A 20,887-nucleotide genomic window follows, 5' to 3' on the forward strand; every position below is an offset into this window, starting at 1 on the left:
GGTATTTCTTATGAAGCGCTTGTTCAATCTAAAGATGGCAGAGAATGGTTCAGTTGCAGAACACCTAAATGACTTTAACACAAACATAAGTCAACTTCGATCAGTGAAAATCAATTTCGATGACGAAGTGCGAGCTCTCCTTATACTATCATCTCTATCGGATAGTTGGGACAGCCTTGTGATGGCTGTAAGTAATTCTATCTCTCGCACAAATACTCTTAAGTTTGATGACGTTGTGGGTGTTCTCCTAAGCGAGGAAATGAGAAGGAGAAGCACAGGAGAATCATCAAGTGCTGCACTATCAGTGGAAACAAGAGGAAGGCTTAAGGAGAGGTTCAAAAACCAAAAGGGTCGTGATCGCTCAAGGCGGAGCAAGTCACGCACAAAGTCAGTTCTTGAATGTTGGAACTGCGGCAAGAAGGGCCACGTCAAGAAGGATTGCTGGTCCAAGAAGAAGAAGGAGACAGAGTCTCAAGACAACAAGCCAACATCGGAGGCCAATGTGGCAGGTAAAGTAGAGCAAGATTCTCTAATTATCTCATTAGACAATGTGTCTAATTCCTGGATAGTAGATGCCGGGGCTTCATTCCATGCGACACCACACAAGCAACATTTCCAAGACTACACCAAAGGTAATTTTGGGTATGTATACTTGGGAGATGATGAAGCTTGTGAGATTGTCGGCAAAGGTACAGTTTCTGTCAAAACTGCTAACGGAAATGAATGGAAGCTTAAAGATGTTAGGCACGTTCCTTCTCTTCGCAAAAATTTGATCTCTACAGGACAATTGGACGATGAAGGTCACAACATTGCATTCGGAAACAAACGGTGGAAGATCTCAAAGGGATCTTTGGTGGTTGCCAAGGGTGAAAAAGTCGATACACTTTACTTGTGTACTGTTAGCATGCAACCTTCAGCTTGTGCAGAAACTACAGAAGTTGACAGTGCGGTGTGGCACTACCAACTTGGGCATATGAGTGCCAAAGGAATGCAAATCCTTCAAACAAAGAAGCTTCTACCAGGTTTGAAAGAAGTAGACTTAGAGTTCTGTGAAGATTGTGTTTATGGTAAACAAAAGAGGGTAAAATTTCAAAAATCAGGAAATGAAAGAAAAAATAAAAAACTTGAGTTGGTTCATTCTGATGTTTGGGGTCCTGCAAGTACACCATCACTTGGTGGCTCATTGTACTATGTAACATTCATAGACGATGCGACTAGAAAAACATGGGTTTATGTCATGAAGAATAAATCCGATGTATTTTCCATATTTCAAAGGTGGAAAGCCTTTGTGGAGAATGAAACAGGTACCAAGGTTAAATGCCTCAGATCCGACAATGGAGGCGAATATTGCAGCCAAGCTTTTGAAAGCTTTTGTGCTAGCAATGGCATTCGGAGGCAAAGGACAACCCCAAGGACACCTCAACAAAATGGGATTTTGGAAAGGATGAACAGGACAATCATGGAACGAGCACGAAGCATGCGGCTACATGCAAGCCTACCGCTTGAGCTTTGGGCGAAAGCTGTAAGTACGTCTGTGTACTTAATCAATCGGTCACCCTCAACGGCATTCGATGGGGGAGTTCCAGAAGAGGCATGGACAGGTAAACCGGTGAATTATGCATTTCTCAAAGTGTTTGGGTGTGAGGCTTTCATGCACATAGATAGAAGCCTAAGATCAAAGTTAGATGCAAAGTCCAAAAAGTGTTTCTTCATTGGCTATGGAGAAGGAGACTTTGGGTATCGCCTATGGAATCCTGAAGATGGTAAAATCTTAAGGAGTAGGGATGTAATTTTTAACGAACAAAATATGTACAAAGATTACTTGGAAAGAAAACAAACAAAAGAAACAGGTGATGAGTACATGGAGCTTGAGGACGGTGAAGACTCAAGGACTGCAAACGGTGACAATGTGCAACAACGTCAACCAAATGAGGAGCCTCAACCTATTCCCCGAAGATCTACAAGAGCAAGTAGACCTCCAGAAAGGTTTGTTCCTTCCTTCAACCATCTCTTGATTTCAGATTCTGGAGAGCCGGAATCATATGAAGAAGCTATGCAACATGAATCCAAAGAAGAATGGACGAAGAGCATGCAAGTGGAGATGGACTCACTACATCGTAACCAAACATGGGAGTTGGTTGAGTTGCCTAAAGGTAAGAGGGCACTTCAAAACAAATGGGTGTACAAGCTAAAGGAAGAAGAAGGTGGGAAGAAAAGGTACAAGTCTAGGCTTGTGGTAAAAGGTTTTTCTCAAAAGAAAGGTATTGACTTCAATGAAATATTTTCTCCTGTTGTAAAAATGAACTCAATTAGGCTTGTCTTAAGCCTTGTGGCTGCTCATGATCTAAATTTCGAGCAAATGGATGTAAATACGGCATTCCCTCACGGTGACTTAGAGGAGTAAATCTACATGCTTCAACCAAAGGGGTATGAAGTAAAAGGTAAGGAGAAAATGGTTTGCAGATTAAAGAAGAGCTTGTATGGTTTAAAGCAAGCATCAAGACAATGGTACTTGAAGTTTGATCGATGGATGTTGGATCATGGATTCACAAGATGCAACTCAGATCACTGCGTCTACACGGAGAATTTGGGAGATGGGAAATTCATCATCCTAATGTTGTATGTTGATGACATGTTGATTGCAAGTGCTAACATGCAGGACATCAAAGACCTAAAAGAGGAGCTGTCCAAATCTTTTTCAATGAAAGATTTAGGTGCTGCAAAGAGGATACTTGGTATGAAAATATCAAGGGACAGGACGAAGAAGACAATAAAGCTATCTCAAGAAGATTACATCAAGAAGGTACTAGAAAGGTTTGCAATGCAAAATGCAAAACCAGTTTCTACACCTTTGGCTGGTCATTTTAAACTAACGAAGGATATGTGTCCAAAGACACAAGAGGAGATAGCCTATATGTCTAAAGTTCCATATGCTGCAGCGGTAGGTTCTCTAATGTATGCTATGGTCTGGACAAGGCCAGACATTGCACATGCAGTGGGAGTTGTGAGTAGGTTCATGGACAACCCAGGTAAAGAGCATTGGCAAGCTGTGAAGTGGATACTTCGGTATCTAAAAGGGACAACAAATGCTTTGTATTTTGGAGGAACTGATATTTTTCTAAAAGGGTATGCTGATGCAAATATGGTAGGTGACAAAGATACTCGAAGGAGCACTACTGGCTATGTGTTCACGGTTGGAGGCACAGCAGTAAGCTGGGCTTCAAAGCTGCAGAAAGTGGTTTCACTTTCTACCATGGAAGCAGAGTATGTAGCAATGACGGAGGCAAGCAAAGAAATTATGTGGCTTCACAGATTCTTAGAAGAGCTTGGATTCAAACAAGACAATTGTGTCTTGTACAGTGATAGCCAAAGCGCTATCCATCTTGCAAAGAACTCAGCCTTTCATTCAAGGACAAAGCACATTGAGGTGAGATATCACTTCATACGCACTCTTTTGGAAGAGGGACAACTAAAGCTAGGAAAGGTGCATACAAGTGAAAATCCTACAAACATGTTGACAAAGGTGGTCAATAAGGAGAAGTTGAGCTTTTGCTCATCTTCAATCGGCATTCAAGGATAAGAAGCCAGAATGGAAAGCAGTCACAGGTTTGGTTTGGAGATCAGTCTCCAAGTGGGAGATTGTTAAGTATGGAGCCTGATTTACCCTTGTAATTTTCTGTGGTAAAAGCGCACATTTGTAAGGCCCCCATTATGAGGAGAAGCCATCGTGCGTGAAGGAAAATCACTCACTGGAAACCAAAATTTTCACGGACAAGAATCAGGGGCAACTTTAAAAGCCTCGGGGACGGAGGCAACGAGACCTTTTTTTTCGCCGGAATATTCTTTTTTGCCGGAATATTATGGCTGGACGGCGGCCGGAAAGTGGTCGGAAAACAACCGGTCGGTTGGCCGGTGGCCGGTAGTCAATGGCCAATGGCCGGTGGTCGGAAGTCAATGGTCGGTGGTCGGTGGTCGGAAGTCAATGGCCGCTGGCCGCTGGCCGAATTCAATGGCCGGTGGCTGAATTCAAAAGCGGACTTGTCTTCTCAAGGACGGCCACACATGGGCGGATTGGAGGGTCCGATTTGGACTTATTCGCACAAGGGTGGCTACACATGGCTGTCTCTCATAAGAGAGAGCAACCCTTTTGGCCTATAAAAGGAGGCCATTTCTACACACATTTCATAGTGTGAAGTTGATGCAACAAGGTGAGTGTGAGGTGGTGAGAGTGAAGCAAGGCGGGAGCTCCATTAAGGGTATAATCCCTTTGTAAACTACTTCTTGTTTTGAAGTACTAAAGCCATTGAGTGGCTGCTTTCCCGTGGACATAGCCCACATTGGGTGAACCACGTATATCGTGTGTACTCTCTCTCTCTCTCTCTCTCTCTCTCTACTCTATAATCTCGTGTATATAAATTTGTCTCTCTCCATTAAGTAATCTACTCAATTATCTATTTAGCTACGTCTTATTTCCTAACATTAACCACTCCTATTCTTCTATAAGCATTCGATTTGTGATATTTAGTATCACTAATTAGGTTGATTAAGTTGGGTCTTAATCTTGTAATTAGTGTGTGTGCCCTATTGTTTGCTTGTGTGTAGATAGGTTTTATGAAACTCTAGCACCATTCAATTCATGTGTGTAGCTATTGATGAAGTGTCGTGATTGGCATGTGGTGATTGGAGAGGCCAACATCAATGTAATTAGTGTGTGCTTATCATTAGTGTGCTTGGGGTTTTTAGTTTATGGTAAGTCAAATTTCGGTGGGTTTGATGTGTGTAGGAGTTGATTGATTAGTGATTAGAGTATGTTTAGAGTTAGTCCTGCCATGGCTAATCTCTACTTTCATTGGAGAGTTGTTCTCTTGAATCCTCTATTTCTATTCATCGATGTTGGGAGGCATTGTAGCAACGCCCTAATCGCAACCCACACAAAATTATCAAATCCGTGGATCGGCAACCCGGCTAGAGCATGGAAGCACGAGCATCAGATGAATAGTAATAGAGGATTCAAGAGAACACCTCTCCAATGCAAGTAGAGATTAGCCATGGAAAGATTAACTCTAAACATACTCTAATCACTAATCAATCAACTCCTACACACATCAAGCCCACCAAAGTCCGACTTACCATAGACTAGAAACCCCAAGCACACTAATGGTAAGCACGTACTAATTACATTGGTGTTGGCCTCTCCAATCACCACATGCCAATCACGGCACTTCATCAATAGCTACACACACAAAGTGAATAGTGCTAGAGTTTCATAAAACCTATCTACACACAAGCAAACAATAGGGCACACACACTAATTATAAGATTAAGACCCAACTTAATCAACTTAATTAGTGATGCTAAATATCACAAATCAAATGCTTATATAATAATAAAAGTGGTTAATAGCAAGAAGTACATACCTCTCTCAAATCTAGAATAATGAGAGTGTAATACTATTTCATGACATAATGAAATGTAGAGAAGAAGTAGACTAATGAGAAAATAGGGATTAGATTGATCAAGAAGATCTTACTCTAATTACAATGATTAGCATTAGCCTCTTAAGAATGGGCATTAAGCTCAAGGCTAGGCCATAGAGTGAACACTCAAGAGAGAGAGAGCTCTCAAAAGTGGATCCTCAAGAGTGGCTACTCAAGAATGAAGCCTCCTTGCATAAAGGCTTCCTTTTAAAGGCTTTCACCACAATCCCTTCTACTATGGGTTTAAGTTTGAGCCTCCTAGCTAGCATATACAACTTTGAAACTCCCAATGAGCCCAAGACTTATACAAAGAGTGGAAATATTATGCACAACCATAGCATATCTCCCACTTGATGCATAACTGATGTAGCATGTATTAGCGGCTGCTAACATTTTCCCTTCTTAATTTGGTACACATCCTCGTGTGCCGGTGAAGCAAAACACGATGACATGGTAGAAAGCAAGTCCATGGAAGAAATATTGAGTTGCAAAACATAAGAACAAGTAATGAGCATCAAAGGCCAACAAGGATAAAAAACATGAAGTACAATGAATAATCATGCAAAGTGAAATTCTTGCTTCTAAAAGATGGGTGAATCATAGTTCAAAACTAGACAACATAAAGCAAAAAAACACTCAAACTATTGTGAAGATTAAACCACTTGAAATTTCAGTTTTATGCATAAAACATAAGTAATTAATTAAGACCCTAGGCTAATGCAAGGTCATAAACCTACTAGCCTAAAAACTATGTGACCAATCTTAATAAATCATTCAAGCCTATCATGTCTACGGGCTATAAAAAATCTCATAATCTATTAGTACATTGTCACAGCTTTTTGAAGCTCATGGAAGTTTTTTTTTTGTCATTCATTGGAAAAAGTAAATCACAACACAAGGCTACCACCCCAAGGAAAGTCTAGGTGAGACTCTCGGCTTCTTGAACCCTCAATAAGGTGTTCCAAATGCCTACTAGCTTACCAAGGTGACAGCTAACCCCTATCAGCCCAGGGCATCGGTTTAGGGCCTTGACCAAGCGATCCAAGGTGATTCCCCTCGCCTTCCAAGTGCCAATAAGGCGCTAAGCCTCACAAAGACGCACCATAACATAGAAATTTTCCTTTTATGTGTCTAGTAGCATTTTTGCTACTTTTTTGGACACTTTTTTGCTTCCTTGATTCATTTTTTGCACTTTTTTGTTTCTTCCAATATGAGATACTAATGGCAATTGGACTAAATTACTAAAGCATAATAATAGCCCTAGGTCATGTTAAAAATGAATGGAATATTAAGACTATCACTAAGAGTTTAGGACTAATGAGAAATGAACCTACATTAACCTAAGGTCAAGGCCAATTACCTATGATTAGCACACATAAAACCTAATTTTTTTATGAGTTAATATTCACAAAGCAAAGTGTTGAAACTTTAGGATGCCTAGATTTCTAACATGAAAAAACCATAGCTTAGAAGCAAAAATTACTTAAGCCAAGCATAGAGAATGGAAAGATGAAAAAGAGCAAAGTCATGGAAGGATTACACCTATTCATGCTCTTTGTGCATCCTTGAGCAAGCATCCCCTTTGTATAGAAAAGTCTCTTGATCCTTTTTATTTGCAAAAGAAGCTTTTTGAAGCTAAACTTAAACACAAGCTCCAAAGGCTTTTTATTGAAAGCCGCACAAAAACATTAATGAAAACCTAAAGCTAGGGTCTTGCATACCCAAATTTGCCAAAGGAAAAAAACTTAAGGGAAAAAAGTGCCTTTGGTTATCCACATGATGCTCTTTAGTAGCAAATTTATACATGCACTTCAATAATGAAAGATAAAATGCTTCTACATAAGCAAATTTTGCAATTTTTACCATCTCTCATGCATGATTCAAAAGTTGATTAGTTTCTAGCTCAATGAAATATGGAATTAAAAACAAGCCAAGAGCTGAAAAATAATGCAACTTTGATGAAATGAAGTAGCTCCTGAAAGCCGAATTGTACAATTTAAAGCTTTAAAAAGTTGGTTAACAACTAGCTCACATAAAATTTTCAATTTAAAAGCAATCTATGAGCTAGAGATGATAGCAACTTGTTGGAATGAAAGTCAATGGCTCTCAATAGCCAAATTTTGAACTTGAAAGCTCTCAAAAAAGTTGGGTGAACACTAGCTCAAATAAAAACATTCTCACTTTAGACCAAGATATGAGCTAGCATGTATATAATTTTTAATCCAAAGACTTTGAATGGCTGTAAATAGCCACATTTTGCATTATTTTGCAATGATGACCCCTTCTTGGATCAATGAAAGTCCTTGTTGCCCACAACCCCCTCAACACAAATAGCTCCCCAATCATGCCTTGAGCTGCTTCATGTGCCTCTCCATTTAGAGCACGTTCAATGGGTCTAATGCTCCATGCTTCAAACTTTTTTAACAGGCCTTTAATTCTGAATCACACTTCCTTCAATGAGGTGTTCTTGCTCTTCCACACACCCAGCACTTGCTTCACCACTAACAAGGCATCACCTTTTATGCTCAACCTTCGAACCCCATGCTTCAAACAAATGTGTAATCCGGCTTCCAGAGTAGCATATTCAGCCTCATTGTTACTATGAGCATCCAATTTGAACCCTCTCTTGCATACTAGCTTCCCCTCTGGATCATAAAGTGCTATACCCCCTGAAGCTGCATCATGGCTCTTTCTGTATGAACCATCAAAGAACAACACATGTGCATTGCTGATCTGTGGCACTTCTTCAACTACCTTTCTCACCACCTCTTCCTTAACAATAAGGGGATTCTCCTTGTAGGTCAACAAATCAGCTAGGGTAGCCCTTGTACTATCTTCCACTAGAAAAGAGAACTCAAACTCTTGCAGCTCAATTACCCATTTCTTCACCACATTTGACATGTTAGTACCATTAATTAACTGTGGCAAAAAGGCATAACTCGTCAAGAAAACAAAAGGTCGTGGTAGCAAGTAATGACGAAATCGTCGACAAGCAAATATTACACTAGCCATCACTAGCTCTACTTCCGAGAACTTTCTCTCCGCTACCAACTTCACTCGGCTTGCACAATACACTGGCCTCATATAATGGCTGCCCTTCCCCTTTTGCAATAGCATGGCTCCAATGGCATCATCCCCTACTGAGGGATTTACATAAAAAACTTTCTCCCAATCAGGAGCCTGCATGGCTGACAACCCCCCTAACACCTCTTGAAACACTTCTTCACACTTGTCATCCCATTGCAATGGATCATGCTTTGCCACTTGTTGTAATGGATAAAGAATTTGAGAAGACAATGGAATAAACCTTGCCATGTACTTCACTTTGTGTATAAAGGTTGCCAATTGCTTCGTACTCGTAGGTGATGGAAGAAGAATAATAGACTTAACCTTGTCTGGATCAGCCTCAATGCCATTTTCTGACACCATGTGCCCAATAACTTCACCCTTGGTTGTGCTGGATGACATTTCTTTGGATTTAGTTGTCCTCCACATTCATCATATCGAGCCAATACCATCTGCAGCTTCTCATGGTGTTCAGCCCTGCTGCTATAAACACAGAAGTCATCCATAAAAGCTTTAACACAACTACCAATGAATGGTTCCAACACCCAATTTGCTCTCTCTTGATAGAAGGAAGGTCCATTTGACAACCCAAATGGAAATACTGTGTAGCAATAGCAGCCCCATGGCGTACCTGCTCGTCAGATCCTCCTTCAAGTCATAGCTTAATTTCCCATCCCCTAGTGGAAAATCTGAAACATGAAACTTTCGATGAGCTCTCCTTTTCCTCTTGGCCTTGACATCCTCGCCTTCATGGCTCTTTCCTTTCTTCTTACTAGGACCTGGGGCACTTCTTCCTTCCTTATCCTCTGTGGTCCTCTTCCCAATAGGCATCACTAATGTATCCTCTAGCTTTGATGCCTTCTCCAAGGTGACTACACTTAGCACTTTTGTCCTTCCCTTTTCCTCCTGGGTCAGTCCACTGGTTCCTTTGTCTCCCTTAATTTTGATGCCATAATCATTTGACCTAGTTAGCACCTGTCTTGGCAATGGATACATGTCTCCCCCCATCCTTGGTGGCTTATCACATTGCGGACTGATGTGACCCAACTTTCCACAATTGTCACATGTGGGCGTCTGCCTCCAAAACCTACCATTGCTTTGTCCAACACCATTCCTAGGTCTTTCTTCACCTCCTGGCTGATTTGCATACCTCCCTCGACCTTGATTATTTCCCACTTGACCTAGCATGTTTAGGCTGAGATTATTCATCAAATCTACAACTTGCCTCATGTCTTGCCTTAGCCCATCATCTTGCACCGATGTAGTAACCACTGTTGGCATAACCTGAGTAGTAATAGGAACCACTGGTTCATGATGAACCCCTGACATGCGACCTTGTAAAGACTCTAATGGCTGAAATTCAGACCTCATGGGCAAAGACTCCACCCCTAACTGGCTCATTTTCCTCAACTTCCACTCTTTGTTCCTTGCTACCTCTAGTGCATCTTCATATGTCCTAGGCTTCTTTAGCTCCACTCTCCAATGTATATTCTCCCAAAGACCAGCCAAGAACCTGTCCTTCTTCATCATGTCAGGTGGGGGTACTTGTGGTGTTAAGGCCTTGCACATCCGCTCCCATGCCAATGAGAACTTACGTATGTACGCATCTACTGGCTCACCTTCCTTTTGCACTAAAGCCTGTACTTCTTGCCACACTTTGTCATGATCTTCTATCTTCACAAACTCCACTTCCAACCCATGTCGTAGATTGTCCCAACTCAATCTTACGGGTGGATCAGCCACATGCAACTCCTCTTCAAATGCTTTAGACCAAACTCGTGCATCACTCTTCAAACAAATTTGGAGAAGACGTAACATCTGCGCAGGGTCATGAATCTGGTTGCTAATGCAGGCAACCTCCATCTTTTCCAAAAAATCTTCCACATCTTCATCACTTCTTCCATGAAACTCCGGATAAGAGAAAGCCATGGCTACCCAAGTTACAATGCTTTGAGAACCCCTTTCAACACACGTGCAAGAACCCAAAACTTTTGACTACCCAATCCCCAGAAACTTCAATGGAGCTCAACTTTAGATAAGGACAAACACATGCACATCAAATGAGTTTTCATAGTTGATCATCGGAATTACAACAGGCAAAGGACATTCCAAGATCTCTCGTTATCTTCTTGGCCCGAACATAAAGACTATGCGCTGCTGGAAAAAAATCTTCCTGGACACATGAACATTTATCTGGATTCTTTGAGTTAAATGAAATGGAGTGAATTGAGGGCCGTTTTGATTATCCATTAAAGCCAACCATGAAGCTCCCAAGAAGGCACACCTGACTTAACCTCTGATTTTGCCAAAATTTCAGCAGCATAACAGCATAAATGGCTCAAGAGACCAAAAAACCAGCCATCATAACTTGGAAAAATTTTGGCAGAGTTTCCCCAGAAATAGAGCAGTAGGAACCCAAAATATAGACTGTATATGCATGCATAAACTATCAACAATAGAACCCGAGCATCAAGTAGGACTCACTAGTACATAGCCTATGGCGAGGTCACAAAAAGGATTCTCCAGCTACCTGTATCACCAAAAGGATCTCCACATTTGAGAATCCCCCAGCTCAATAAAAACCTCACGCTATCGACCCTCACACGAAGGCTAATGCAAATCGCGTATAGTCAAGTCTCAGAAATGACTATCTTCCAGACCAAGTCTAAGAAATGGCTGGGACTACCAAATACAACCAAGTATGGCTCCACAAATGCGTACAATGGCAATTTCCACAAGTAACGTACAATCCAGCAGACAATGCGCTCAAATAGGTGCCAAGTGATGCATACCCACAACAACTGCAAGTGACATCACTGCTAGTATATCACTGTACTCCAGCTACCTGTACATGTGTGAATCACCTGTACCTGTACATGTACCTGTAACCTGTAACCTGTAACTTGTAGCCCCGAATCTCGAAGCTTGAAGCTCGAAGCAGAAGGTACTCGAAGAAGATCCTCCGTGGGGGCACCAAAAGAATGTGAGCGGGATGGAAACACACAGAACGCCTCTATAACGACCCGACACACACTCTTGAAATGATACACACACACACACACACTATGTGGCACCACTCGGCTTACACAATCCACCTGGCCGAGACAGGGAATACACCAATGGAGTGAGAGGAGAGAGACTTCCCACTTGTCCACTCAACACAGAGATACATACACACACACACCCAAAAAACTCAGTTCAAAAGAGGATATTTTCTGATGTTTAGATACAAATGAGCTTGGGCCAATACCGATGGGGCAAATAGTTTACAAATATTGAAGAAATACACCAGATACAACCACAAGTTATGTAAAAGCTTCACTCACCGGAGAAGATTACACAGCAGAAAAAGAGTGAGGAATTTTTCAAAATGGACAGCGCCATCGCGTCCGGAACGGCCCAAAACCCCAGTCTACAATGTCAAAGTGCTCAAATCCGACCTCGGATGAGTAGTTTACGGCCAAAACAGGCTCCAAAATGAGCAAAAACACAATTGCGACTGTTCCTCCTCTCTTCTCCACGTTTTTTTCTGGTCTTCTCTCAGTTTTTTCAGTTCCCACACTTAGCTTTATTAGTTGGGCACCCGTGGCCTTTTAGATGACCTCAAACGGACCCCGAACAGGCCAAAAACTGACCTCGCAGTGCATAGTTGTCACCTTTTTTGCATCATCCGCACACTTGGCACTCAGTTTTTCCAAATAATGCATCCCGCAACCACGTGAAGTGGCCCCAAAAAGTGGTCCTCATGATGACCTTTCTACATAAGTATCACAAGAAAACACCCACGTCGTGTCCATACTTCTCCACGTGCAAGTATTGACCCTGTTCGACCTCCTGACGCCACTCGATTCCATCTGACGCACCTGCTTACCTCATGTCGTCGGCCCGCGGATAGCTTCCTCGAGAAGTTTTACGCGCTACCAACTCCTCCTTATTGTAGAAAAAACACATTGGTACTGATAATAGTGAAAATCGCTGCACTATGTACACCCTGTCCTACCTGTACACACGTGGGCCCCACGTAACCACCTGGCTATGGAAATTGGGCAATCCTTTATTCGATGCACCATGCATGTGTATGTACATATGCGCAATCCCTTGCTCCAAAAAACTCCTGACAGCGTTATCAAAAAAACTGTGTGTGTGTTCGGGTTGGATGCACCAAGCCGAGCAAGTGGATGCGTGTGTGTGTGTGTGTGTGTGTGTGTGTGTGTGTGTGTGTGTGTGGGTGGGTGTGTGTGCTCCTTGCCGCACTGTCGAAGCAAGGGCATTGCCTAACACTGTGTGCGAGCCATAGACGGCTCCAAGCACACAACTAGCTTAGCTAGTAAGCTCAAAAGAGGGCAATGGTGTGTCACTCACCGCTCTATGCTCCTGCCATGGAGGATTCCTCGCCGCGAAGAAGAAGGAGCCGCCGCAATGCTCCACCGCTTCACCGCCATCGTGCCGCCGCAATGCTCGATCGCTCTCTCTCTCTCTCGCTCTCTCTCTCTCTCTCTCTCTCTCTCTCTCTCACACACACACACACACACACACACACACACACACATACACACACACACACACACAAGGAGGTGAAGAAGAAGAAGATGGAGATGGAGATGGAGCAAGAGCACTCTTCTCTTGCACAAATGAGAGAATGCGTGAATTTTAGGTTTAGTTGGCTTTTATATGAGCTCACCCCATTCACACTTGGGCGCCCTTGCTTAGCCAACTAATCCCTTGAATGTCCCAGTTAGAGTGCGCCTCTCATCGGCGATCACTCTTACCCTTTTCCTATTGGTCTGACAAGCACGGTACCTGACTCTACCAAATACATAATACACGTCCATCGTAGGTGATGGGGTGTCCGTGAGCCGTGAGGGTTAACATGCCCCCCTTCCTGATGTAGATTCCGTCCTCGAAAGCTATTGAGTTGAAGCTCGTTCGTCGAGGTGGAAGAGCATTTGAGATGAATGTCCTTAGCCTTCTTCAGTCACTGCAAAATCAAACAACATTGGCACAGTAATTGCATTCTCATAAGTGATTAAAAAGCATATGCAGTTTTAGGTAGACAAATTGATTGGTAAAAGAATTTCAAACAATTTGTCAGCAATGAACATTAAATTGCAATGTAATCAAATGCATAAACAGATGTAAAGGTAAAAAATTAAACAAGTCTGGGGTCGCTAATTTGACGGTCGAAAGGCACTAGAGATGGAATATTAATACCATGGGTAAGCTTCTTAATTTTCTGTGGTCAATTAAGTTGTTTAATTGCGAGAGCCAAGTATTCATGTTCGAGGGCTGACTAGAGGCTATATCTAGAAGACCTTGTAGTTAAGCTACCATAAAAGGAATTTCTCATGAAATCATCGCCTGACTGATTACTTTTTCTTTGACCCCCCAAATTCTTTTCACAGTGATTCAATTTTGATGTGTGTGCTTATTTTGTATGCCTTGGGTTTTTTGCTTTTCGAGAAAAAGCGCCCATACTGGGAACCTCTAGGGCTCTAGTACCATAGGCAATACATGTGAGTGAAGTACCAAATCAAGCTGAGATTTCTCTTCCAGCTTAAGATTTTACAGTGTGGCACTTTGATTTTTTGTTTGTTCATTTTCAGCATTTTAATTTTGTAACTTTGGGGGGTCATATAACACTGATACACCTCCCCAGGCTCATCACACTAGTAAACTCCCTTTATAATACTTAAGCTAAAGGTCAATAGGGTCAAGCCCACTAGAAAGCCCTAGTACATTTCACACAATGCTGCCTAAATCGGATTAAGAACCTAAGTAACCATTGATTATTAGGAAGGCATTCCCCATGGTATTAAGAGAAGATCTCTAACACCTAACTTGGTCAAACTAGCTTAGTCCGGACTGCTTGATTTTTAAACCTAGACAAGTGATTATGACAAAAAATTACACTGAATTGAATGTTTGATACTAAGCAAATGCGGTGAATATTAGGCTACCAATCACAATTAAAGCAGACAATCATAGATGCAAAAAAGATAAGGGGCAATGCTAATGGACAAGAAACATATGTTTGTGTCGATGGTCGTGCTTGATTTGAAGAGTGAGTCGAGATAAAGATTCCATGAAGGTCCAAATCCTATCAATAGCAACACACTCCTGTACACACTAGGAAACAAAAGGAATACGTCCAGGAGGCACATTAGTGGGAAAAGGAACCAACACTTATTGAACACAACAAAAAACATAGGGAACCCTAACCTAATTATTTGCACTCCCCCTAGAGAGTCAAGGGAATAGGATATTGTAGAGGTTGGGGGGAAACCCTAGGGCTAAACCCCTATCCTCGTCGTCGAGATAAACAAAGTCATCATCCATGAGACCATATGTGCCATCCGTGTAGTCCTGTAAATTTTCTTCTTCATCATAGGTGTCCATGTTTACTAAGAAGGTCACTAGACGCCTATAGTCATCTTGGTCAAAAGGGTAGGCTTGTGCAATGGGAGAAACGCTCTCTACTAAGTATGGATCAGACGTGGTCAAGAGACGTATCAGCCATTCTAACTCCTCAAAATTCCTCTCACATGCTAGCGTACCTATCAAATCCCATTCACATGCAAGCACTGGAAAGACCATGTGAAATATTTGTGAAAAGTAACGAGGGTACCTCTCACCCAAGGCAGGAGTGGATGATTCTAGCGTACTAGCCATATCTGTACACGCAAATAGATGATGGTTAGAGTGCAAATATTACAAGGGTCGTGTTCTTGTGCATAATTTGTTTTTATGATTTGTGTTATGGCTCTTGCTCTTTTACTTTTTTATCTTGTTTTTGTGAGTATAAGGCTTTATATATACATTCCCTAAGATTGGAGATTAAGAGGTCAGGGAGAAAGGTTGAGAGGGAAGCAAGTTAATAATGGATGTCCACAAACACTCCCCCCTTCCTTGGGTAGATCATATCGTTTGAAATGATGTCGTCACCCTTTGAAACCAGTTGTTCCATTTGGTAATAGGTGAGGATTTTTGCCAGTAGTTTTCTATTACCCTAGGTGCCTCGTCAAGTTGCAAGGGTGGTAAGGTACTCTCCCAGGATCGAGCTTGAAGTGGTTCATCAGGTGATTCTTGAACATTGGGAGGTGTGGATTCTTTTGTAGCTTCATGGAGGTCCACTACTATAGATGGAGGGTGTGCAGAAGCTTTTACCTCTATGGATGAATTACATGAGGAGCTAGAAGCTTCAGGGAACTCCCCCCTTCCTGAGCTAGGTGGAATAAATTGGTTTTGCCTTGGAGCCCAAACTAGATCTGGACTAGCTGTGTAGCATTCTATGATCTTTCCCTTCCCACGGTCTACCATTGGCTTTAGCGTTACACTGTTTGACTCATATGGGTTTGTTGTCTATAGGGAAGGACACATTTTACATTTAGGTACCCAAATTTTCTCATTTCCATCATAGTAGCCTTGGGCTTCTAATAGTCGTTTTGGAATCCATCGTGATTTGGTCTTGAATCTCCTAGAGCGTGCTCTTGGTTCTCCAGGGAAATTTTTTCTTGAAATGGATGGGAGGGTTGAGGTAGTTGGAAGTAAGGCCTTGGGGACCCATTGATATGTACTCTTAGGTCGTGCAGGTTGAGTACTTGCAATATTACTGCTTGCTGCAACTACAAGTGTTGAAGTGCTAGGTTCCTGGGTAGTCGGCAAAGACGAGTTAACCACCTTGGCTTGTGAATGTTGGCTATCCTTCAACTTTGCTAGAGTTTGCAACGTAGGTGACTTTTCTTGAATGATAGGGGTAAGAGTCGGTGGTCGCGTCGTGACACTACCAGTATCCCAATCAATAGTGCATTTGGTTGCCAACATCCACGTGCGTCCCAGGTTTACGTTGCCTTCCATAGCTCCCGCGGGCATGACTAGAAACCTCTGCACTATGCTTCCATTGTCATAGACAACAGGGGTCTGAAGGACTCCAAGAATAGCAGTTTTCTTTTTATTAATGCCCTTGACTTGCATCGTACTCGGGGATAGGGTCGGTTTCCCTAATTGACACCAAACTCCATAGGATAACAAATTGTGTTTAGCTCCCGTATCTAATAAGGCATTGTATAGTACTTTCCCATAGGAGCTATTTAGCTCAATTGGGTATCGTAGGGGTGGCTCAGATTCTAATGAGTCGTCATCTTTGTCCTCGAAAAATGCTTGCGTGATTCCCAGATTAGCCTCTCGTTGGCGTCTAAGACGTTGTTGTGGTTCTCGAGCCTCAACTCTTGCTTGGATTTTTTTAAGCTCTGCTTGTTCCTTGGCAGCCTTCTTTTGATGGATAGCTTGCAACTCTTCCTGGCTTAAAGGATCATAATATCTTTTGAATTTACTCCCATTAAGGAATCCAATGGTTTCAACTCCATCTAGAGTCTCCACACGAATGGTACCTTGCGGGGTAATTTCACACACTCGATATGGTCCCTTACCAGCGTATTTCAATTTCTTCTTTTCATTACGTACCCCGTACATAAGAACTTTATCACCAACCTTGATATCTTTATCCTTTAAATGGCTATCAAACCACTTCTTTCTTCTATCCTTCTCCACTAGAGCATTTCGCACAGCTAATTGTCTTTCTTCATCTAGCCTTTCCAGGATATATAATCGCTCCACTAAGGGGTTACCATCCCAACCTTCTTGAGAAGCTACTCGAAGACTAGGAATGACAAACTCCCATGGCATAACTGCTTCTTGGCCTTACACCATCTTAAACGGTGTGCAATTAATAGCAACTTTATACGCAGTACGATAAGCCCATAGAGCTGATGTAAGATTTAGGTCCCAATCAGTGCGATGAGCCTCAACTGTCTTTGTCAAAATGGAGATGAGAGTTTTGTTGGTACTCTCAGCTTGGCCATTTGCTTGGGGATAATAGGGTGTAGACTTGTGGTGAGATATCATGAAGTTTGATGTGAGTTCTTTTATTACTTCATTTATAAAATGAGTTCCATTGTCACTCACAAGTTCAAAGGGGCATCCAAAATGTGTGATAATGTTCTCAAAGAGGAACTTAGCTATTGTTTTTGCATCCGCCTTTCGTGTTGCTTTTGCTTCAGCCCATTTGGTTACATAGTCGGTAGCCACAATGATATATCGTGATTGCGTGTTACGTGCAGCCGGACTAATCGGTCCTACAAAGTCTAAGCCCCACTTTTCAAATGGTTGGGTTACCTTGATGGGATGTAGAGGCATCCTATCACTTCTTTGTGACTTCTTGAAGCGTTGGCATTCATCACATCCCTTTGCAAAAAGTGATGCATCCTTAAACAGAGTGGGCCACCAATAGCCTGACTGTAAGATCTTTCGGGCAGTCAACTTTCCTGAAAAGTGACCACCAGCTACGCCCATGTGTGCCTCTTGTAGAATATTTAAATACTCATCTTCGCGGGCACAGCGTCTAAGAACATCATCTTTTCCTCTCTTATAGAGAGTTCCAGCCAGTAAGCAATAGGTTTCGCATTCCTTGATTAATTTTTGAGCTATATCTTTTCGCAGCTCTTCGGGTGGAAAACCATTAACTAAGAAGTTAACAATCTTTTCACTCCATTCAGGCATTGTCTCAACAATGAACAAAGGAGTATCAGGCAATTCATCGTCAACCCCCGTAGGAGCTTCGCCATTAGGGATACGAGATAAATGATCCGCCATGACATGTTTCCTCCCAGGCCTCACAACAATGGTGAAGTCAAACTCAAGAAGAATTAACAACCATCGTGTAATTCGACCTGTGGAACACGGCTTGTTTACCAAATATAGCAATGCTTGATGATCGACATAAAACACAAACTTGGTAGCAAGAAGGTAATAGCGAAATTTCTTTACTGCGTAAATCATAGCTAGACCTTCGCACTCTGTAGTAGTGTAGTTCATCTCGGCATCATTTAATTGACGACTTGCAAAGCTAATAGGGTAGTCCAATTTATGTTCTCCTGGTTGAGTTAGAACACACCCAATAGCAAAGTTTGATGCATCAATATGCACATGAAAAGGTACATTCCAATCAGGTGTTCGCAGTGTTTATTAATCCCTTAGAAATTCTTTAAACACAGTGTTTATTAATCGTTGGAATGTAGCCGAGGCATTTGGTAAGCCAAAAGCCATAACACGAAATGCAAACACTCCAAACTCTGTGATAAAAGCAGTTTTAGCTTGGTCCTCTAATGCAATTGTGATTTGATTGTAACCAGAGTACCCATCTAAAAAGCTATAAGCTTCCTTGCCCGCAACTCTTTCAAGCACATGTTCTGAATATGGCAAGGGATAATGATCTCTCCTAGTGGTTGCATTAACTTTCTTGAGGTCCACGCACACTCTTAGTTTACCATTCTTTTTTGGCACAATGACTATTGGAGAAACCCATTCTGAGTGCTCAATAGGGTATATGAATCCACATTGGATAAGTTTTTCAATCTCCTCTTGTACAATTTTTGCGTACTTAGGATTCATTGGATAGGGTCGTTGCTGGACGGGTTTAGCAGTGTTGATCATGGGAATTGTATGTTGCACCACAGAAGGTGGAACGCCCTTCATGTCATGATATGTCCAAGCAAAGATATCCTTGTATTCCTTGAGGAGCTCCTTAAGTACAGCCTCTTCAGTTTCGGTAAGGTCTTGATCAATAAAGACTGGTTTAGACTCCTCACCTGGTTCTGCTAATTCTATCTCTTTAACTATCGCTGGACCATCATAGACTCCACTACTTCCATTGGTAGGTATTCGTTGGGCTTTGGCATACACAACCTTTCGCTCCCCCGTGGTATAAGATTTAAAATGTTCAGGAGCCGTATGTAAGTCAGCAGGCTCTTGTCCTGACGGAGACCTTTCTTTTAGTTCTGCCTCTTTTTGTTGTTGTGCTAACTCTCGGTTTTGACGTCTTCTTATAGTTCGACTCAATTTCGGCTATGTAACCTCCAATTGAGCGAGGTCAATGGGTCGCGGGCTGCACCACATGACACTCTGGAGATGTTCACCCCAATTGTCTACTAGCTTTCGATCAGCATCACATGCCCCTAGATAGCTAAGCCATTCTGCAGTAGATCTTTCCTTGTTTATCCTAGCTCTCACATTCGCTCGATATCGTCGTCTCTTATATGACCTTTGTTTCTTGTTAAGGTTTTGATTTTGGTAAATGTTTGAACTCGACTCGCCTGATAGGTCTTCGCTTGTATCTTCTTCACTCTCATATAAATTACCATAGATGGTCGTACTAGGCCTTGAATGTTCAGTTTCTATACTTGGCTCACTCGATGTTTCCTCAGTTTCCGAATCCATTTCTCCCTGAGATTCCGTTTCTGATCTGTATTGGCCTGAAGCCTTTGATGAATCATCAGTTTCACTCTTAGGTAGGTGTGCCTCTTTCTTATCATCGGATGTTACATGCGCTACACCTAACATGTTTACTGGTGCAATGTGTGGTATCTCTTCCCCATCTGGTGTTACCCAGGTTGTTCCTCTAGCTCCCCATGTATCTATAGTTGCCGCTAGGTGCACCCAATCGACATTGTCTCACTCAGCCATTCCGGGTAGGATATCCATATAAGGAGAGTTCTCCCCAATAGCCGTGTCTTCGTTACACGTGTAACAATACTGTAATGGAGCTGAGTGAATTGTTGTGTCTGATCGATTATCAATGATGAATTTATTTCCTAGAGGATACGTTCGACCACTTAAAAGATCAACTCGAACGACAGCGTCTTGGAACTGTAAGTAGACGTGGTTTTTGGACCAGTCATGCACCATTTTTGCTTCCCTCATGAATGGACGCCCTAAGATCATCTCAAATGACATAGGATGCTTGGAAAAATCCATAACAATGAAAGTCTGCCTTACCTTGTGTCCCAAGACCTTGATTCTGAGATCCTTTAGCATTCCAATAGGCGTAACAATAGATCCATTAGCCATTTTTACCACTACGCTTGTGGCTTCATGGTGAGGTCGCCCCATAGACTCCCAACAACTCTTTGTCACCATGCTGACTCCCGCACCACCATCAAGGACCCCCTTTACAGTTAATCCTTTAGTAGTGATTGGTAGAGTAGCATTAGATTCATCACCTTCAAAGTATTGCCCCAACTTGTTAATGGGTACTTCAATTACAGATTCATGTCCCGCTAGGTCAGATGGTGGTGCTAAATGTTCCTCATCATTCATTACCGAGTCAGGTTTGTTCATATGTGCAAACTGTGGTAATCCGGCGTGTAATTCTCCATTGAGGAAGGCTCGAAGAGCTGAGACTAGCTCGGGGTCTTTATATAGTTTGGACATGATGGTGGTTCTAACTTCTGAAGACATGAAATCCATCAATTTGGCAACATTTAATGGCATCTTGTGGGACGTAGGACCCT

Source organism: Adiantum capillus-veneris, chromosome 20, assembly GCF_014529385.1.
Source record: "Adiantum capillus-veneris isolate H3 chromosome 20, ASM1452938v2, whole genome shotgun sequence".
NCBI classification, from domain to species: domain Eukaryota; kingdom Viridiplantae; phylum Streptophyta; class Polypodiopsida; order Polypodiales; family Pteridaceae; genus Adiantum; species Adiantum capillus-veneris.